Genomic DNA, 17,503 nt, shown 5'->3' on the forward strand with positions numbered 1-17,503 from the left:
CAAAATAAACTGCAAAGAAACTGTCCCCAAACGAGCCAGATATCAGACTTACTAAATAAAGTCTATAAAACAACTGTCTTGCATATTCAAAGAGCTATTGGAAATTATGAACAAAGAGCTAAAAGAATAAAAAATACATGAATAGATAAAATGAAAATATCAACAAAGATATAGAATCATAAAAAGGAAATAAACAGAAAGAAATTCTGAATCTGAAAGGTACAATAACTGAAACGAAAGATGCACTAGAGTTTTTAACAGCAGATTTGGTCAGGCAAGAAAAACAATCAGGGGACTTGAACATAGGACAATTAAAATTATCCAATAGGAAGAGGAAAAAGAAAAAAGAATAAAGAAAAGTAAACAAAACCTAAGGGACTAGTGGGACACCAACCAGCTGATCAACATATGCATTATGGAAATACTAGATGAAAAAGACAAGTCTAGGCTGAAAATTTTCCAAATCTTTACTTTCTGATTCTTTCTTGGTAATTAATTCTATCTTTAAATTGTTTTTCTCTTCTCACATTTTGCTATAAACAGTTGAGAGAAGCTGTGCAGCTGCTTGTGCTAATATTTTGCTTGGCCATTTCTTCAGCCAGATAGCCTTGTTCATCACTTTTAAGTTTGCTTTCCACAAACCTTCAGGCATGCACACAATCTTGCCAAGTTCTGTGTCACTTATAACAATGACGGCCTTTTCTCCAGTATCCAATAAGATAGTTTTCGTTTCCATCTTAGACCTCATGAGAATGGCCTCTATTATCCATATTTCTACCAACTTCCTATTTGTGACCACATAGATAATCTCTCAAACTTAGGCTCTTCCTAAAGTTATCCATTTTTTCTGAGCTCTCACCAGAATCTTCCTTAAGCCTCCATTCATGGCAGTCTAGGCATTTTCCTGTCCTTCTCCTACCAATTTTCCAGCCTCTACCCACTACCCAATTCCAAAGCCACTTCCATGTTTTGAGGTATCAGTTAGGGCAACACCACACTCCTCTGGTTGGTAGGTCTATCTTCTTTGTTTGTGCTGCTGTAACAGAGTGCCTGAGATTGGGAAAATTATAAAGAACAGAAATATAGGTCTCACATTTCTGGAGGCTGGGAAGTCAAAGATCAAGGCACTGTCAGGCATGGTGTCTGGTAAGGGCCACATCTCCACTTCCAAGATGGTGCCCTGATTGCTGGATGCTCTGGAGGAAATAAACACTGCACTTCACACAGCAAAAGAGTGGAAGAGAGCAAACTCACTCCCACAAGCCCTTTTCATAGCAGCATTAATCCGTTCATGAGGGTGGAGCTTTCATGTCCTAAACACATCCCATCAGGCCCCACCTTTCAACACTGTTGCATTGGGGATTAAGCTGCCAACACATGAATTTTTGGAGGGAACACTTTCAAACCATAGCAGGGAGATACATTAAAAGTGTTAAAAAGAAAAAAAATTTCAATCAAGATTCTATATTGGGTAAAATTGTCCTTCAAATATAGGGAGAAATAAAGCTAATCTGAGATAAGCGAAAGCTAGGAAGTTCATTACCACTAGACCTGCCCTACAGGAAATGCTAAAGGGAGTTCTTTAATTTGAAATGAAAGGACACTTGACAGTAACTTGAAGCCATATAAAGCTATAAAGAGTTCTGTTAAAGGTAACCACATAGGCAAAGATAAAAGCCAGTATAATTGTAAGTTTGGTTTTTACCCACACCTTTTATTTTTTTCTAGCATTTAAAAGACAATTGCATAAGAATAATTATAAATCAATGGAATGGGTATACAAAGATGTGGTTTTTGACATCAATAACATAAAGGGAGTGGTATACAGCAGGGAAGGAGTCCTCACATGTGATTGAAGTTAAGTTAGTATCATTCTAAGTAGAGTGTTATAACTTTATGATGTTATATGTAAACACCATAGTTACCACAAAGAAAATATCTATAGAATATACACAAAAGGAAATGAGAAAATCAAAATGTGTCACCACAAGAAAACCAACTAAAAAAAGAAGGCAGTATGGAGGAAATAAAACAAAAAACTGTAAGACATGCAGAAAACAAATAGTAAAGTGGCAGAAGTAAGTACTTTCTTGTCAATAATGAGCTGAAATGTAAATGGATTAAACTCTGCAATCAAAAAACATAGACTAGTAAAATGGATTAAAAAACACAACCCCTTTCCATCCCCAGCCCGGCTGAGTACACGCCAATCAGAGAGGCACCCCGCTGGAGAGGCCCGAGATATGCGGAGACCACACGTTCCACAGTGTCAGCACGCAACTGAGCAGTCTGCCTCTGCTTTAACAACCACCAATTGCAATTATTCCATACAATCACCCACCAATTACGGCTTCAGATGGGAGGTCCCAGGGTCTTCATTGTCCAAAATACAGAAGGGGAAAATGTGGTATACTGAACAGCAAGCTGACAGAGTCCTTCCTGTTTTAAGGGAGGAAGCAGCCATTTGCCTGCTTCCCCCTCCACCCTCCCCTTGAGGTCTGACCTTTGTTTGAACCCAGGACCCTGAGAACTTTGTAAACGAGGAATTTATGCTCTTATTTTGCGATAAGCAGTTAGCCATGAACCTTCAAGTACCCTGGCAACAGAAAGTGTTCTATAAATAGCTTTGTACCAGACATAACTGGCTTAATCAGTACAATTTGTTATTTTTACTGGCTTATAAAAGGAACCTAAAAAAAAAAATAGAACCCATCTATGTATGCTTTCTATGAGAAACACAGGTAAGAACCTAAAAAAAAAAATAGAACCCATCTATGTATGCTTTCTATGAGAAACACAGGTAAGATATGAAGACATAAATGGTAGGAAATGAAAAGGTAGGAAAAATATTCTATGCAGTTAGTAACCTAAAGGGAAATGGGGTGGCTAAATTAATACTAGACAGAATACACTTTAAGTCAGAAACTGTTATGAGAGACAAAGAACAACATTACATAGTGATATAAGGGTAAAAACACAAAGAAACTATAACAATTATAAAGTAACATGAACCAAACACCTGACACCCAAAATATATAAATCAATCATTGACATAATAGAAGGAATAGACAGTTTTACAAGAATAGTTGGAGACTTTGATACACTATTATAAATATTTGATGAAACAATGAGACAGAAGATTAATAAGGAAATAGAAGACTTGAACAAACTTGAATCAACTAAACTTAACAATCATATACAGAACACTTCACCCAACAAGGTCAGAAGGCATGTTTTTCAAAAGTGCACACGAGGGCTGGTCAGTTAGTTCAGCTGGTTAGAGCATGGTGTTATGACATCAAGGTTGAGGGTTCATATGCCCATAATGGCCAGCCCTCCCCCACCACACACACATAAAAGAAATGCACATGGTTCATTCTCCAAGATTGACTATACTTACGTTCTAAAACAAGTTTTTAGAAATCATACAAAGTATCCATTATCACAATGGAATGAACTAGAAATATATTGAAAAAAAAAAACAGGAAAACAGACAAATATGTGAATATCAAATACCACACTCTGGAACAACTAATGGACCAAAGAAGATATCACAACAAAACTTAGAAAAAGCTTTGAGATGATTCAAAACCAAAACACAGTACACCAAAACATATAATGCAGTGAAAGCAGCACAAGAGAAACATTTGCAGCTGTAAACACTTACATTTTAAAAAGAGAGAAAAATATCATATTAATAACCTAAAGTACAACAAACTAAACCGAAAGCTAGCAAAAGGAAGGAAATCATAAGATTATAGTGGAGATCAATAAAATATAGAATAGAAAAACAAAAGAGAAAGTCAAAAAATCAAAAGTTGGTTTTTTGAAACTATCAAAATTGTCAAATCTTAGCCTAGATTGAAAAATGGAAAAAAAAAAAAAAAGAAAGAAGACTCACATTACTAAAATAAATAGAAGGAACACATTACCATTAACTTAATGGAAATTTTTAAAAAGAGAATGCTATAAATATTTTATGTCAACACACTGGAAAACCTTCACGCAATACACAAATTCCTAAAAACACAAAATCTACCAAGACTGAGTCATGTAGAAATACAAAAACTGAAAAAATAGCCATGCAATGGATAGGACATATAATCAGGAATCAAAAACCTCCCAGTAAAGAAAAGAACTGTATCAGATGGCTTCACTAGTGAATTCTAGCAAGCAGTTAAAGAAAAATTAAAACCAGTCATTTTCAGACTCCTTCAAAGATGAGGTGGGGACACTTTTTAAGTTATTCTATGAAGCCAGGCTTACCTGATACTAAACCCCAAAAAGACTAGAAGAAAAAAAAAACTATGAACTAATGTTCCTTATGAATATTGATGCAAAAATCCTCAACAAAATACTAGCAAAGAGAAGTTAGCAGCATATTAAAAGGATTACACACCATGACCAAATGGGATTTATTCCTGGAATGCAAGCATGTTTCCATATATGAAAATCAATCCATGTAACACACCATATTGACAGAATGAAGGAAAAAGGCACATGATCATTTCAACTGTTGCAGCAAAGGCATTTGACAAAATTCAACACGCTTCCTTGATGAGAAAAAAAAAAAAAAAAAACTTTCAACAAAGAGAAATAGAAACTTTCGCAACATGGTAAAGGCCAAATATAAAAAGCCCACATCTAACATCATACTCAAAGGTTAAGGAATTGAAGCTATTCTCCTAAGATTAGGAACAAGAAAAGCATGCCTGCTTTTACCACTTCAACATAGTATTGGAAGTTCCATTCAGAGCAATCAAGCAAGAAAAAGAAATAAAAGGTATCCAAACTGGAAAATAATAAGTAAAATATTTTTCTCTTTGCAGATGAATGATCCCATGTGTTGTAAACTCTAAAGATTCCACAAAATATCCTGCTGAGGTCATAACTGAATTTAGCAACATTGCAGGATACAAATCCACGCACAAAATCAATAGCATTTCTATACTAACAATGAATAATCTGAAAAGGACAATAAGAAAATAATTCTATTTATAATAGATTCGAAAAGAGAAAAACACTTGGGATTAGATTTATTTAAGAAGGTGCAAGATTTGTACACTGAATACTACAAAACACTGTTGAAAGAAATTAAAGATATAAAAACTGGAAAGATATTCCACATTCACAGATTGGAAGACATAATATTGTTAAGATGACAGTACTAACCAAGCAATCTACAGATTCTATGCAGTCCTGATAAAAATCCAAATGGCGGGCCGGCCCGGTGGCGCACTGCTACAGTGCGCCGCTTGGGAAGCGTGGTGGCGCTCCCGCCGAGGGTTCGGATCCCACGTACAGACCGGTTCCCGCTCACTGGCTGAGCGAGGTGTGGGAGCAACACCGAGGGTTGCGATCCTGTTGCCGGTCCCGGTCCGGTACGGGCGCGACACTGAGGGTTGCGATCCGTTGCTGGACACGAAAAAAGACAAAAAGGAAAAAAAAAAATCCAAATGGCACTTTTTTGCAGAAAAGAAAAACCCAACCTAATATTCATATGGAATATTAAGGAACCCTCAACAACCAAAACAATCTTGAAAAGGGAGAATAAAGGTAGAAGATGTATGCTGATTTTACAACTTACTACAAAGCTATCATAATCCAAACAGTGTGTTACTGGCATAAGGATACATATGTAAACCAGTGCAATAGACGAGAGAGCCCAGGAATCAAACATTCACATATATGAGTAATTGATTTTCAACAAATTATGAGTATTTGATTTTCAACAAAGGTTCCAAGACCATTCAATAAGGGAAAGAACAAGAATCTTTCAAACAAATGGTGCTGGGAAATTATAAATCCACAAGTAAAAAAATGAACTTGGGCCATTACCTTATACCATATGCAAAAATCACTTCCCATGGGACAGGCTGTGTGCTGGTCCCTTGCAATGACTCACTGGTCTCTGAGTGGCTCCTTTTTTTCAGTTGTTGTGGCTCTTCATTCCACAACAACTGAAATGTATGTGGGTCCACGGGAACTCCGTTAGTAGTCTTGCTGGGCTGGGGGCCACCAAGGCCTCTTTTCCCTGCAGCCTCCAAGCAACTTTATCCAAAGGACATAGCAGCGGCTTTTGCCAGCTTCTACTCCATGCATTGACAAGCTCCAGCCTTGAAGCAGCTAGGGCTTGAAAGGGTTGAAGTGGTTCTTTCTTTCTCTCATTGTATTAGTCCATTTTGTGTTGCTATAACAGAAATACCTGAAACTGGGTAATTTATGAGGAAAAGAAGTTTATTTGGCTTATGATTCTAGGTCAGCTGCATCTGGCATGGGCCTTAGGCTGCTTCTACTCATGGTGGAAAGTGGCAGGTACAAGCAGATCACATGGCGAGAAGAAGCAAGAGAGAGAGAGGGGAGGTGCCAGGGTCTTTTAAACAACCAGCTCTCATGGGAACTAATAGAGTGAAAACTCACTCATTAATCCCCCCACCTAGGGAGAGCATTAATCCATTCACAAGGGACCCGACCCCATGACCCAAACTGCCACATTGGAGATCAGGTTTCCACGAGTTTTGGTGGGGACAACACATCCAAACTTCATCACTCATCGTGGCTTTTCCCACCTTCACACACTCCATTCCCCCGATCCATTCTCCTCTTCCCCTGATCTCCAGTGGCCCCAGTTTGGCTGTCATTGCTTTTTAATAGTTGTAAATTGGTTGACTTGTGGCAAAGAGTGATGCTGCTAACTGTCTATTCTGCCATCTTGATTGGAAGCCCTCAGAACTTCTGAATTCTTAAAAAGTTTTTTGTTTTGGTTTAGTTTTTTCTTTGTTTATAAATCTTAGAAAGGCCTCTCAAAGACCATCCACTTCATCTTTTAACCCCAAGGTAACCTTATCAGATTCCTCTTCCTGTTCCTGTAGGAGATACTTTCTAAATTCCCCCAGTTTTCTTAAAATTCCCGCTAAGCTGCAAATGTAACCACAGTCTTCTCTGTCAGTTCTGGGATCTCCTGTCCTCTTTCCCGCTGCTGTACTTATCCTTTTCCTAGCCCTCACCTCGACTGAAATGTGGCTGGTCTAGCATCAGGAGGGGTCATCCTGCTGGGTTGAGTTGCTGAAGCTGGAGCTGAAATGCAGACCCAGAGTGTAAGGTGAAGTCCCACTCCTAACCCTGGGAGCTGGGTGACTCACCTCTCAGTACCCCTACAAATACACTTTAAAGACAACCCACAGAACGGTAGAAAAGAATTGCAAATTATATATCTGATAACAGGTTACTATCTAGAATATATGAAGAACTTCACAACTCAAAAATAACAAGAAAACTAATGACACATTCAAAAAATGAGCAAAGGACATGAATAGAAATTTTCCCAAAGAAGATTCGCAAATGGCCAATAAGGACATGAAAGGATGCCCAACATCATCTATTACAGACAGAATATCTGCATCGTCCCCAAATCCCTGTGTTGAATCCCTAACCCCAAGTGTGGCTGTATTTGGAGAGAGAAACTCTAAGGAAGTAATTACGATTAATGAGGTCATTAGGGTGGGGCTAATGTAATAGGAGTTGTGTCCTTACAAGAAGGAATACTGGAAATTTCATTACCCCCCCCACACACTCTCTGTGCTTACACTGAGGAAAGGCCCTTAAGCTGTAGGGAGGAGGAGGCCATCTGTCTATATGGTCAGAAGTGAGCCCTCACCCCAGTCTGAGTCAGATGGAAGGTTAATCTTGGACTTCTAGCCTTCAGAACTGTGAGAAATTAAATCTGTTGTTAAGCAATGCGGTCTGTGGTATTTTGTTATAGCAGCCTGAGCAGACTAACCCAGATGTTGATTCTGAGAAGTGGGGTGTTGCTGTAACAAATACTGAAAAGTGTGGAAGTAACTTTGCAGCTGGATGATGGGTAGAGACCAAGAATTTTGAGGTGTATGTCAGGAAAAAAAGTAAATTCCCTCGAAGGGACTGTTAGTAGAAATATGGACATTAAAGGTCAAGAATTTTGAGGTGTGTGTCAGGAAAAAAAGTAAATTCCCTCGAAGGGACTGTTAGTAGAAATATGGACATTAAAGGTGATTCTGGTGAGCGTTCAGAAAGAGAAGAGGAGAGCTATAGAGACAGTCCCTATTGTCTCAGAGAATATATATATCTATATATACATGAAGAAAATGTTGATAAAAATTTGGACATTAAAGGCCATTCGGTGAGGTCTCAGATGGAACTGAGAAACATGAAACCTATTACGGGAAGGTGGAGAAAGTCAATCCTTGTTACAAGGTGTAAAGAACTTGACTGAATTGTGTTCTAGTGTTTTGTGGAAGGTAGAACTTGCAAACAATGAAATTTGATATTTAGCTGAGATTTCTGAGCAATGAATTGGTGGAGTGACTTGGTTTCTCTTTACTACTTATACTAAAATGGAAGAGGAGAGAAATGAAATGAAGAAATTGTTAAGCAAAAAGGATCAGAATGTGAAAATTTGAGAAAAATTCAGCCTATGTATAATTCAAAAACCAAGAAAGCACATTCTGAAGAGAACACTAAGGGTGTGGCTGCATTACCATTTGATAAGGAGATTCATATGGGTTTGAACCATGAACTTAATCAGCCATCTCAGCAGAAGGCAGGAATAGAGAGGGGATTATACCAGCAGAAGTACTGCCAGCTGGGGATATAGGTGACAGACAAAATGACCAGACTGAAGGAAGGCTGTTGGATTTCTGGAATTTTATAGAAAGTGTCCATAGAGCTATCTGGTTGAGAACATATGTTCTGTTTCAAAAATAGAAAAGATTGACAATTCAGAGACCACCAGAGCTGCCACTCCCACCACAGGCCCAGAGTACACAAAATCCTGGGGTGGGAAGGCTGCCTTTACCTTGGTTGCAAAGGGTGGGGCCACTTCTGGAGTTTCAACAGGCCAGGTTGCTGCTGCCCAGAGTCTTGTGAGTGGGAGTCCTGTCCCACAGAAGCTTTGGGCCTGAACTGCCACGTAGAGTAGTTGGGGCAAGGCTGCAATCACAGTCAGTGGAAAAACCAGGATGACAGCCCAGTGGATCGGGAAGGTAGGACAACCAGCCAAAGAAGATTATTCTTGAGCCTTAAGATCTAATGGAATTTGAGCCCAGAAGACACTGAGATGAGCTGAGACTCGCATGGCACTGGGGGCCCAGTGTAAGGCCCAGGATATAAGGGAAGTGCCCATAGCTCAGCAGCTGCCAAGGTGAGCTGAGACCCATATGGCACTCGAGGCCCAGTGTAAGGGCCTGGAGAGAATGGAAATGTGCACAGCCCAGTGGGTTGAGTTGAGACCTGCACGGCACCAGGGGCTCTGTCTACAGCCAAGGAAAACTTGAACGGGAGCCAAGATAGTGTAATATAGCCAATGCCACACCTACTGTCACCACAAGGACAGTTCATCACCACAGTAGCAGCCAGGGCCACTCTAAAGGCAACATGACACTCACTCAACTACATTGATATAAGAGTCGCCAGTACAACCTGCTAATAGATGAGGAAATATTTATCTTCATAGCCAATCCCCGAGTAATAGAAGAACCAAGTCCTGTACCAGATGACCAAACATCAATGAAAAAATACTAGAACTACAAATAAACAAGAAGATATGACACCACCAAAGGAATACAGTAATGCTCAAATTCCAGACACCATAGAACAGGGAATCCTTGAAATGTCTTAAAAGGAAATCCAAGAAATGATCTTAAGAAAACTTGAAGAGATAAAAGAAGACTCAATTAGAGAACACAAGGAAACAAGAAAAAATATCCAGAATATGAAGGAGGAAATTTACAAAGAGATTAATACCTTAAAAAAGAGTGTAGCAGAACTCCTAAAAATGAAAGATTCACTTGATGAAACAAAAAACACGACAGACACTTTGAGCACCAGGGAAGAGCAAGTAGAAAAAAGAATTTCAGACCTTGAAATGGTCTTTTTGAAATAACCCAGACAGACAAGAAAAAGGAAAAAAGAATTTAAAATAATGAAGAAAATCTAAGAGAGATAGCAGACAACCTTAAGCGCTCGAACATCCAAAATTGTAGGTATTCCAGAAGGGGAGGAGGAAGGAAAAGGTATTGAAAACCTTTTCAAAGAAATAATAGAAAACTTCTCAGGTGTAGGGAGAGATGCAGACCTTCAGAACCAGGAAGCTCAAAGGTCCCCAAACAGATTCAATCCAGAAAGATCCTCCCCAAGACAAATTATACTCAAATTTGTGAAGCTCAAAGATAAAGAGAGTATTCTAAAAGCAGCAAGAGAAAAGCATCAAGTCACCTATAAGGGAACCTCCAGCAGACTAACAGCAGACTTCTCAACTGAAACTCTATAGTGTCGGGCCTTAAAAACAAACGCCACCTTAAATGACATTACAAGTGGTGCCATTATGGGGCCACAAAGGCATATTAACGTGGCAGCCTAAGACAGCGCTGGGAGGAAGTAGGGTGGGAGTGTCTGCGGGAACCTTGCCTTAGCCCTTATTGGCCAAATACGTGCTTCTGCACTTGTGAATGCTGCGTGATTGCAATAGCTAGGCATTGAGACAGGATGCATGCTCTTGACCTTTAAGCTGATAGGATTATGCTAAAACCTCCCCTCCCCATCTGCCTATAAAAGCAAGTGCTTGTGTGATAATAAACAGAACTGCTCGACAGAACCCCCCCCCCACCCCTGCATCTGAGTGTCCTTTAACGGGCTGGTTGGGGCCGGTGGCTATGCTCACCTCTCTTCACGGCTCTCTTCCCCCATCTCCTCCCAACGGGGACCAGAGGGAAAGGGCAATCCGGGCAATTTGCTCGCCCACCAAGGGAGAGACTGATCACGAGGCTAGGGCTGTTCAGGTCGGCCGGCGGCTGACCTGACACTATAGGCTAGAGGAAAGTGGAATGATATATTCAAAATATGAAAAGAAAAAAAATTTCAGCCAAGAATTCTTTACCTCCTTCAGAAATGAGGGAGAAATAGTGTATTTCCCAGACAAACAAAAATTGTGGGAGTTCACCACCACACACCAGCCTTGCAAGAACTTCTCAAGGGAGCCCTTTATCTGGAATCTGAATAATGATAATCACTATCATGGATACACAAGAAAGAGCAAAACCTGCCATTAAAACAAAAATGCCAGTGAGAAAGAGAAAAGTTAAATCATGCCACCTCAAATTTCCAACAAACATTGAAGAAGAGAAATAAAAGAGAAAGTAATAATAAAAAGATATTTAAAACATCTAAACAAAAAGCAATTAAATAACAAGAATTAAACAATACTTCTCAATAACTACCCTAAATGTGAATGGATTAAACTCGCCATTCAAAAGACATAGACTGACTGATTGGATTAAAAAGCTAGACCCAAGTATATGCTGTCTTCAAGAGACCTGTCTCACCTGCTGAGATACACACAGACTAAATGTGAAGGGATGGAAAAAGATATACTATGCAAATGGAAACCAAAAACAAGCAGGAATAGCTATTCTTATATTGGACAAAAAAGACTTCACACCAAAAAATAAAAAATAAAAAGAGACAAAGAAGGCCACTATATAATGATAAAAGGATCTATCCAGCTAGAAGACATAACAATCATAAATATGTATGCACCCAATACTGGAGTACCCAGACATATAAAGCAAATACTCAGACCTAAAGAAAGAAATAGGTCCTAATACCTTAATAGTGGGTGACCTGAACACCCCTCTCTCAGTTTGGGACAGATCTTCCAGGCAACAAATCAACAAACAGACACAGGATGTAAACTACACATTAGACCAACTGGACCTGGCAGATATGTACAGAACATTTCACCTAACAACTAAAGAATATACTTTCTTCTAATCTCCTCATGGAACATTCTCCAGGTTAGACCACATGTTAGGTCACAAAACTAGCTTCAGCAAATTTTTAAAAATTGAAATCATTCCGAGTATCTTTTCAGATCATAATGGACTAAAATTGGAAATTAATAATAAGCAAAACTCTGGAAACTATACAAATACATAGAAAGTAAATAATGGGCTCCTGAACAACCTATGAGTCCAAGAAGAAATTAAACAGGAAATCAAAAAATTTCTAGAAACTAATGAAAATAAAGATACATCATACCAAAACCTGTGGGATACTGCAAAGGCAGATTTATTGCAATAAATGCTTACATCAAAAGAACAGAAAGACTTCAAATAAATGACTCAAAGAACTTGAAAAAAAAACCAACAATCCAAACCTAAATGTAGTAGATGGAAAGAAATAAGATCAGAGTAGAACTAAATGAAACAGAGACCCCCAAAACAATAGTAAAGATCAACAAAACAAAAAGTTGGGTTTTTTGAGAAGATAATAAAATAGACAAACCATTAGCTAGGTTAACAAAAAAAAGAAAAGACTCAATTAACAAAAATCAGAAATGAAAATGGAAACATTACAACTGATAACACAGAAATACAAACAATCATTAGAGAATGTGATAAACAACTGTATGACAAAAAATATGAAATATGAATAAGTTTCTAGACACATACAAACTACCAAGACTGAACCAGGAAGACTTAGAAAACTTGAACAGACCAATAACAAGCAATAGGATTGAAGTGGTAATGAGCAATCTTCTAACAAAGAAAAGTCTGTGCCTGGATGGCTTTACAGCTGAATTCTATCAAACTTTTAAAGAGGAGTTAATACCAATTCTTATATTGGACTACTCCAAACAACTGAAACAGAAGCTACTCTCCCAAACTCATTCTATGAGGCCAATATAACTCTGATACCAAAACCAGATAAAGACACGACAAAAAAAGAAAATTACAGGCCAATACCCTTAATGAACCTAGACGTAAAATTCCTCAACAACATATTAGCAATCAGAATACAGCAATGCATTTAAAAAAATTGTAAACTATGATCAAGTGGGATTCATCCCAGGGATGCAAGGATGGTTCAACATACAAAAGTCAATAAATGTGATACATCACATCAACAAACTCAAGGACAAAGACCATATTATTATCTCAATAGATGCTGAAAAAGCATTTGACAAAATTCAACATTGCTTCATGATAAATACTCTCAATAAATTAGGTATAGAAGGAAAATACCTCAACACAATAAAAGCCATTTATGACAAGCCTACTGGCAGTATCATTCTGAATGGGGAAAAACTGAGGGGCTTTCCCTTAAAAATAGGAACAAGACAAGGATGCCCACTCTCACCACTTCTATTTAATGTAGTGCTGGAAGTACTACCTAGGGCAATCAGGCAAGAGAAAGAAAGAAAGGGAATCCAGATTGGAGATGAAGTCAAACTTTCTGTATTTGCAGATGACATGATACTATATAGAGAAAAACCTAAAGACTCTATCAAAAAACTCCTAGAGCTGGTTAATAACTTCAGTAACATTACAGGATACAAAATAAATGCCCCCAAATCAGTAGCATTTATATACTCAAATAATGAACTAACAGAAAGAGAAATAAAGAAAGCAAGCTCATTTACAATTGTCACAAGAAAATAAAATACCTAGGGATCAATTTAACCAAGGAGGTGAAAGACCTCTACAATGAGAACTACAAACCATTTGTGAAGAAATTAAAGAAGACACAAAAAGATGGAAAGATATTCCATGCTATTCGATTAGAAAAATTAACATTGTGAAAATGTCTATACTTCCCAAAGTAGTCTACAGATTCAATGCAATCCCCATAAAATACCAATGAAATTCTTCACAGAAATGTAAAAAACAATGTTACCCTTCATATGGAACAACAAAAGACCCTGAATAGCCATAGCAATCCTGAGCAAACAAATAAAGCCAGAGACGTAACACTACCTGACTCAAATTGTACTACAAAGGCATTGTAACCAAAACAGCATGATACTAGTATAAAAATAGACATTTAGACCAGTGGAGTAGAATTGAGAACCCAGAAATCACCCCTCAGGCTTACAGCCATCTGATATTGGACAAAGGCAACAAAAATCTACATTGGGGAAAAGACTGCCTCTTCAACAAGTGGTGCTGGGAAAACTGGATATCCATATACAGAATGAAACTAGATACTCACCTCTCAACATATACTAAAATCAACTCAAAATGGTTTAGAGACTTAAGTATAAGACCTGAAACTGTAACATTACTAAGGGAAAATATAGGTGAAACACTTCAACAATTTTATCTGGGCACTGGCTTTATGAAAATGAGCCCAAAAGCACAAGTAGAAAAAGAGAAAATAAACAAATGGGACTATATCAAACTAAAAAGCTTCTGCACAGCAAAGGAAACAACAGAGTGAAATGACAACCTACAGAGTGGGAGAAAATTTTTGCTAACTCTGCATCTGACAAGGGATTAATATCCAGAATATACAAGGAACTCAAGCAATTATACAGTAAAAAACCAAATAACCCAATTAAAAAATGGGCAAAGGAGCTGAATAGACATTTTTCAAAGGAAAACATACAAATGGCCAACAGGTACATGAAAAAATGCTCAACATCACTAGTCATCGGGGAAATGAAAATTAAAACTACATTGACATACCACCTCACCCCAGTTAGACTGGCTATAATCAAAAGGACAGTGAATAACAAATCCTGGCAAGTGTATGGAGAGAAGGTAACGCTCCTATGTTAGTGGAACTGTAAATTAGTACAACTACTATGAAAAACAGTATGGAAGTTTCTCAAACAACTACAGATAGATCTTCCATATGATCCAGCAATCCCACTTCTCAGTATATACCCAGAGGAATGGAAATCATCATATCAAAGGGATACCTGCATTCCATGTTCATCACAGCTCTGTTTAGAATAGCCAAGACATGGAACCAACCTTAATGTCCATCAATGGATGATTGGATAAGGAAACTGTGGTATATATATATATATATATACATCATGGAATTCTACTCTGCCAGAAAAAAGAGTGAAATTCTCCCATTTGCAACAACATGGCTGAGCCTGAAGAAACTTATGTTGAGTGAAATAAGCAAAGCACAAAGGGATAAATATCGCATGTACTCCCTCATATGTGGGAGCTAAGAGAGAAAAAGGAAGGAAGGAAAGACCACAGTAGTGCATTGGTCTTGCAGAGGGAGAGAACATTCCTTGGGCTACAAAGTGGCGTGGGGGGAAAGGGGAAGGGAGAGGAAGGTTGGGGATAATTGGGTCAGGGACACAGGGTACAAATGCAATTTGTGGTAATGGGTATGCTACCAGTATGAATCTGGCCCTCACATCATGGGCATGAGGGGTGACAATAAGCTTTGTATCTCATGAATATTCATAGCCAATTAAAAAATAATAAATCAATAAAAATTAAAACAATGAAGATTCATTTCATAAGGTCATAAAAATATCATGTTTATTTTAGTTGTTACAAAGGAAGTCTACAGAATGATGACCAGAGATGCCAAGCAAGCCAACTCACTCCGAAAGGAAAAAACAGTACAATTAAAAAATAAGTGATAAGAATACATCTGGTTCTGTTATTAGAAAAACAAGGTTTTGTCTCCCAATAGGAGTGTTCCATAGGGTTAATTACCATAAAAGTGTAACCAAACCAAGAGGGGGTTCATCGCCCACCATACCAAAATGACTATAGAGTCCGTTATGCCAAAGTTCGCAGTGATATAGATCAGTGTTTATTTGAATGGTGAGTCAACGGAGCCCATGGCAGCTATAGGAGGTTTAAGACCTTGGACCCCTAGATAGCTTAAAATAATAAGCATTTTTTTTTTTTAAAGATGACTGGTAAGGGGATTTTAACCCTTGATTTGGTGTTGACAGCACCAGGCTCTCCCAAGTGAGCAAACCGGCCATCCCTATATAGGGATCCGAACCCATGGCCTTGGTGTTATCAGCACCATGCTCTCCCAAGTGAGCCATAGGCTGGCCTAATAATAAGCATTCATAGAGCAAAATCATGAATAGTCCACGAAGTAGTGTGGGAAGCTGATTGGTTCAGGATGAAGTCAGCACAGCTTTTATTATTACTATTACTATTATTATTATTATTACTATTATTATTTTAACATTTACTTGTACATACTTGTGGAGTATAGTGTGTCTTGTTTACAGATTTAAAAAATCTCTTGGGTAGCAGCTCTTGGAAAGAACAGGTGGTTTCAATACATGCATTTACTGCACAATGATTCACTCAGGATAGATAGCATAGTTTTATATCCATTAGTCTATCACTTCTCCTAGTCAGCACAACTGCTCCTGGCATCTTAACTGGTATTGTCCGTGGTACCTTAGGGTCCAGTGTGAACCCACCTCAAAGCTGTCTTGTAGATGCAGGTGGTCTGCAGAAACAATTCAAAATTGACATTACAGTTATCTTAAGCCATAAGGCATTCATTTAGGAAACAAACATCCTGACCATCAAATCAAGTTAGTCTAAGGAACAAACATCCTGACTTTTAAATCTACTCTTCACCTAAGGAAGTTTATGTTTAATCAACTCCACCCTTTATTTTATTGTTAACCATACTTTATTGCTACTCTGAGGAATCCGGCCTATCCTGCTTGATCAAGCAGTTTTTCTTTTGCTTTTCCCCCTTTTCCCAGCCAAGGCCTGTTCTGTCAGGGAACAGCTAGGGGAAATTGTGAGTCTGTCCCCCAGTTTCAAAAGCATGAAATGGTGTCAGCAGAGGCCAGAAGCAACAAATTTTCATTTTAAAGAGACTTTGCCAGTGTATATAAAAGCTGCAAACAAAAATGCAGAATATACAGTGTAGGAAAGTTCAAACTTTCTGAAGATTTGAGTCTAAGTCTGTTGAAATGAATTGATGAAATACAGATTAATAGGAGAAAAACCAAACAAAATTTATTACATGCATAGGAATGGGAGCCGCACACAAAGTCTGAGACTCAAGGAAGGCCAAGATGGCTCAAGTTTTTATATCATCCTGAGGTTATAGAAAAAATAGGGGCTTGAGGCTTCTTGGGAGGGAGGTGGTATCATTGGTTATGGGAGAGTGAGGGAAGAAAAGTATGGCAAGCAAAGTCTGTTTTGTTTTGTAGATTAAAAAGAAAACTCCCAGGTAGCAGCTCTCAGAAAGAATAGATGGTGATCTATGTTAAAAGTTTCTCTGTCAGAGCTTCTTGGGAGGGAGGTGGTATCATTGTTTATGGGAGAGTGAGGGAAGAAAAGTATGGCAAGCAAAGTCTGTTTTGTTTTGTAGATTAAAAAGAAAAATCCCAGGTAGCAGCTCTCAGAAAGAATAGATGGTGATCTATGTTAAAAGTTTCTCTGTCAGACCTTCAAAAGTTTCAGACTTTTAGTCTCCTTTTCCTGTGAGTTAATCTTTCCTAGATTTGGATAAGGTAGATGAAGGGGGCCTCAGAGAAAGCAGGTTTGCATCGGCTGTTCACTTCACTACATGCAAATCTCCCTCACAAAAGACAACTTTTCAGCTACTCCTTTATGTGCAGCCCTCTGAATAGCTACATCAAATATGCTAAGAAGTATATTTTAGGGTAAAATATTCTGGTGTCCTTCAACCATTTCACCATCTCTTGATGGGGAAAAAATGTTTT

The sequence above is a fragment of the Galeopterus variegatus genome, unplaced genomic scaffold (genome assembly GCF_000696425.1).
Source record: "Galeopterus variegatus unplaced genomic scaffold, G_variegatus-3.0.2 Scaffold1741, whole genome shotgun sequence".
Classification (NCBI taxonomy): Eukaryota; Metazoa; Chordata; class Mammalia; order Dermoptera; family Cynocephalidae; genus Galeopterus; species Galeopterus variegatus.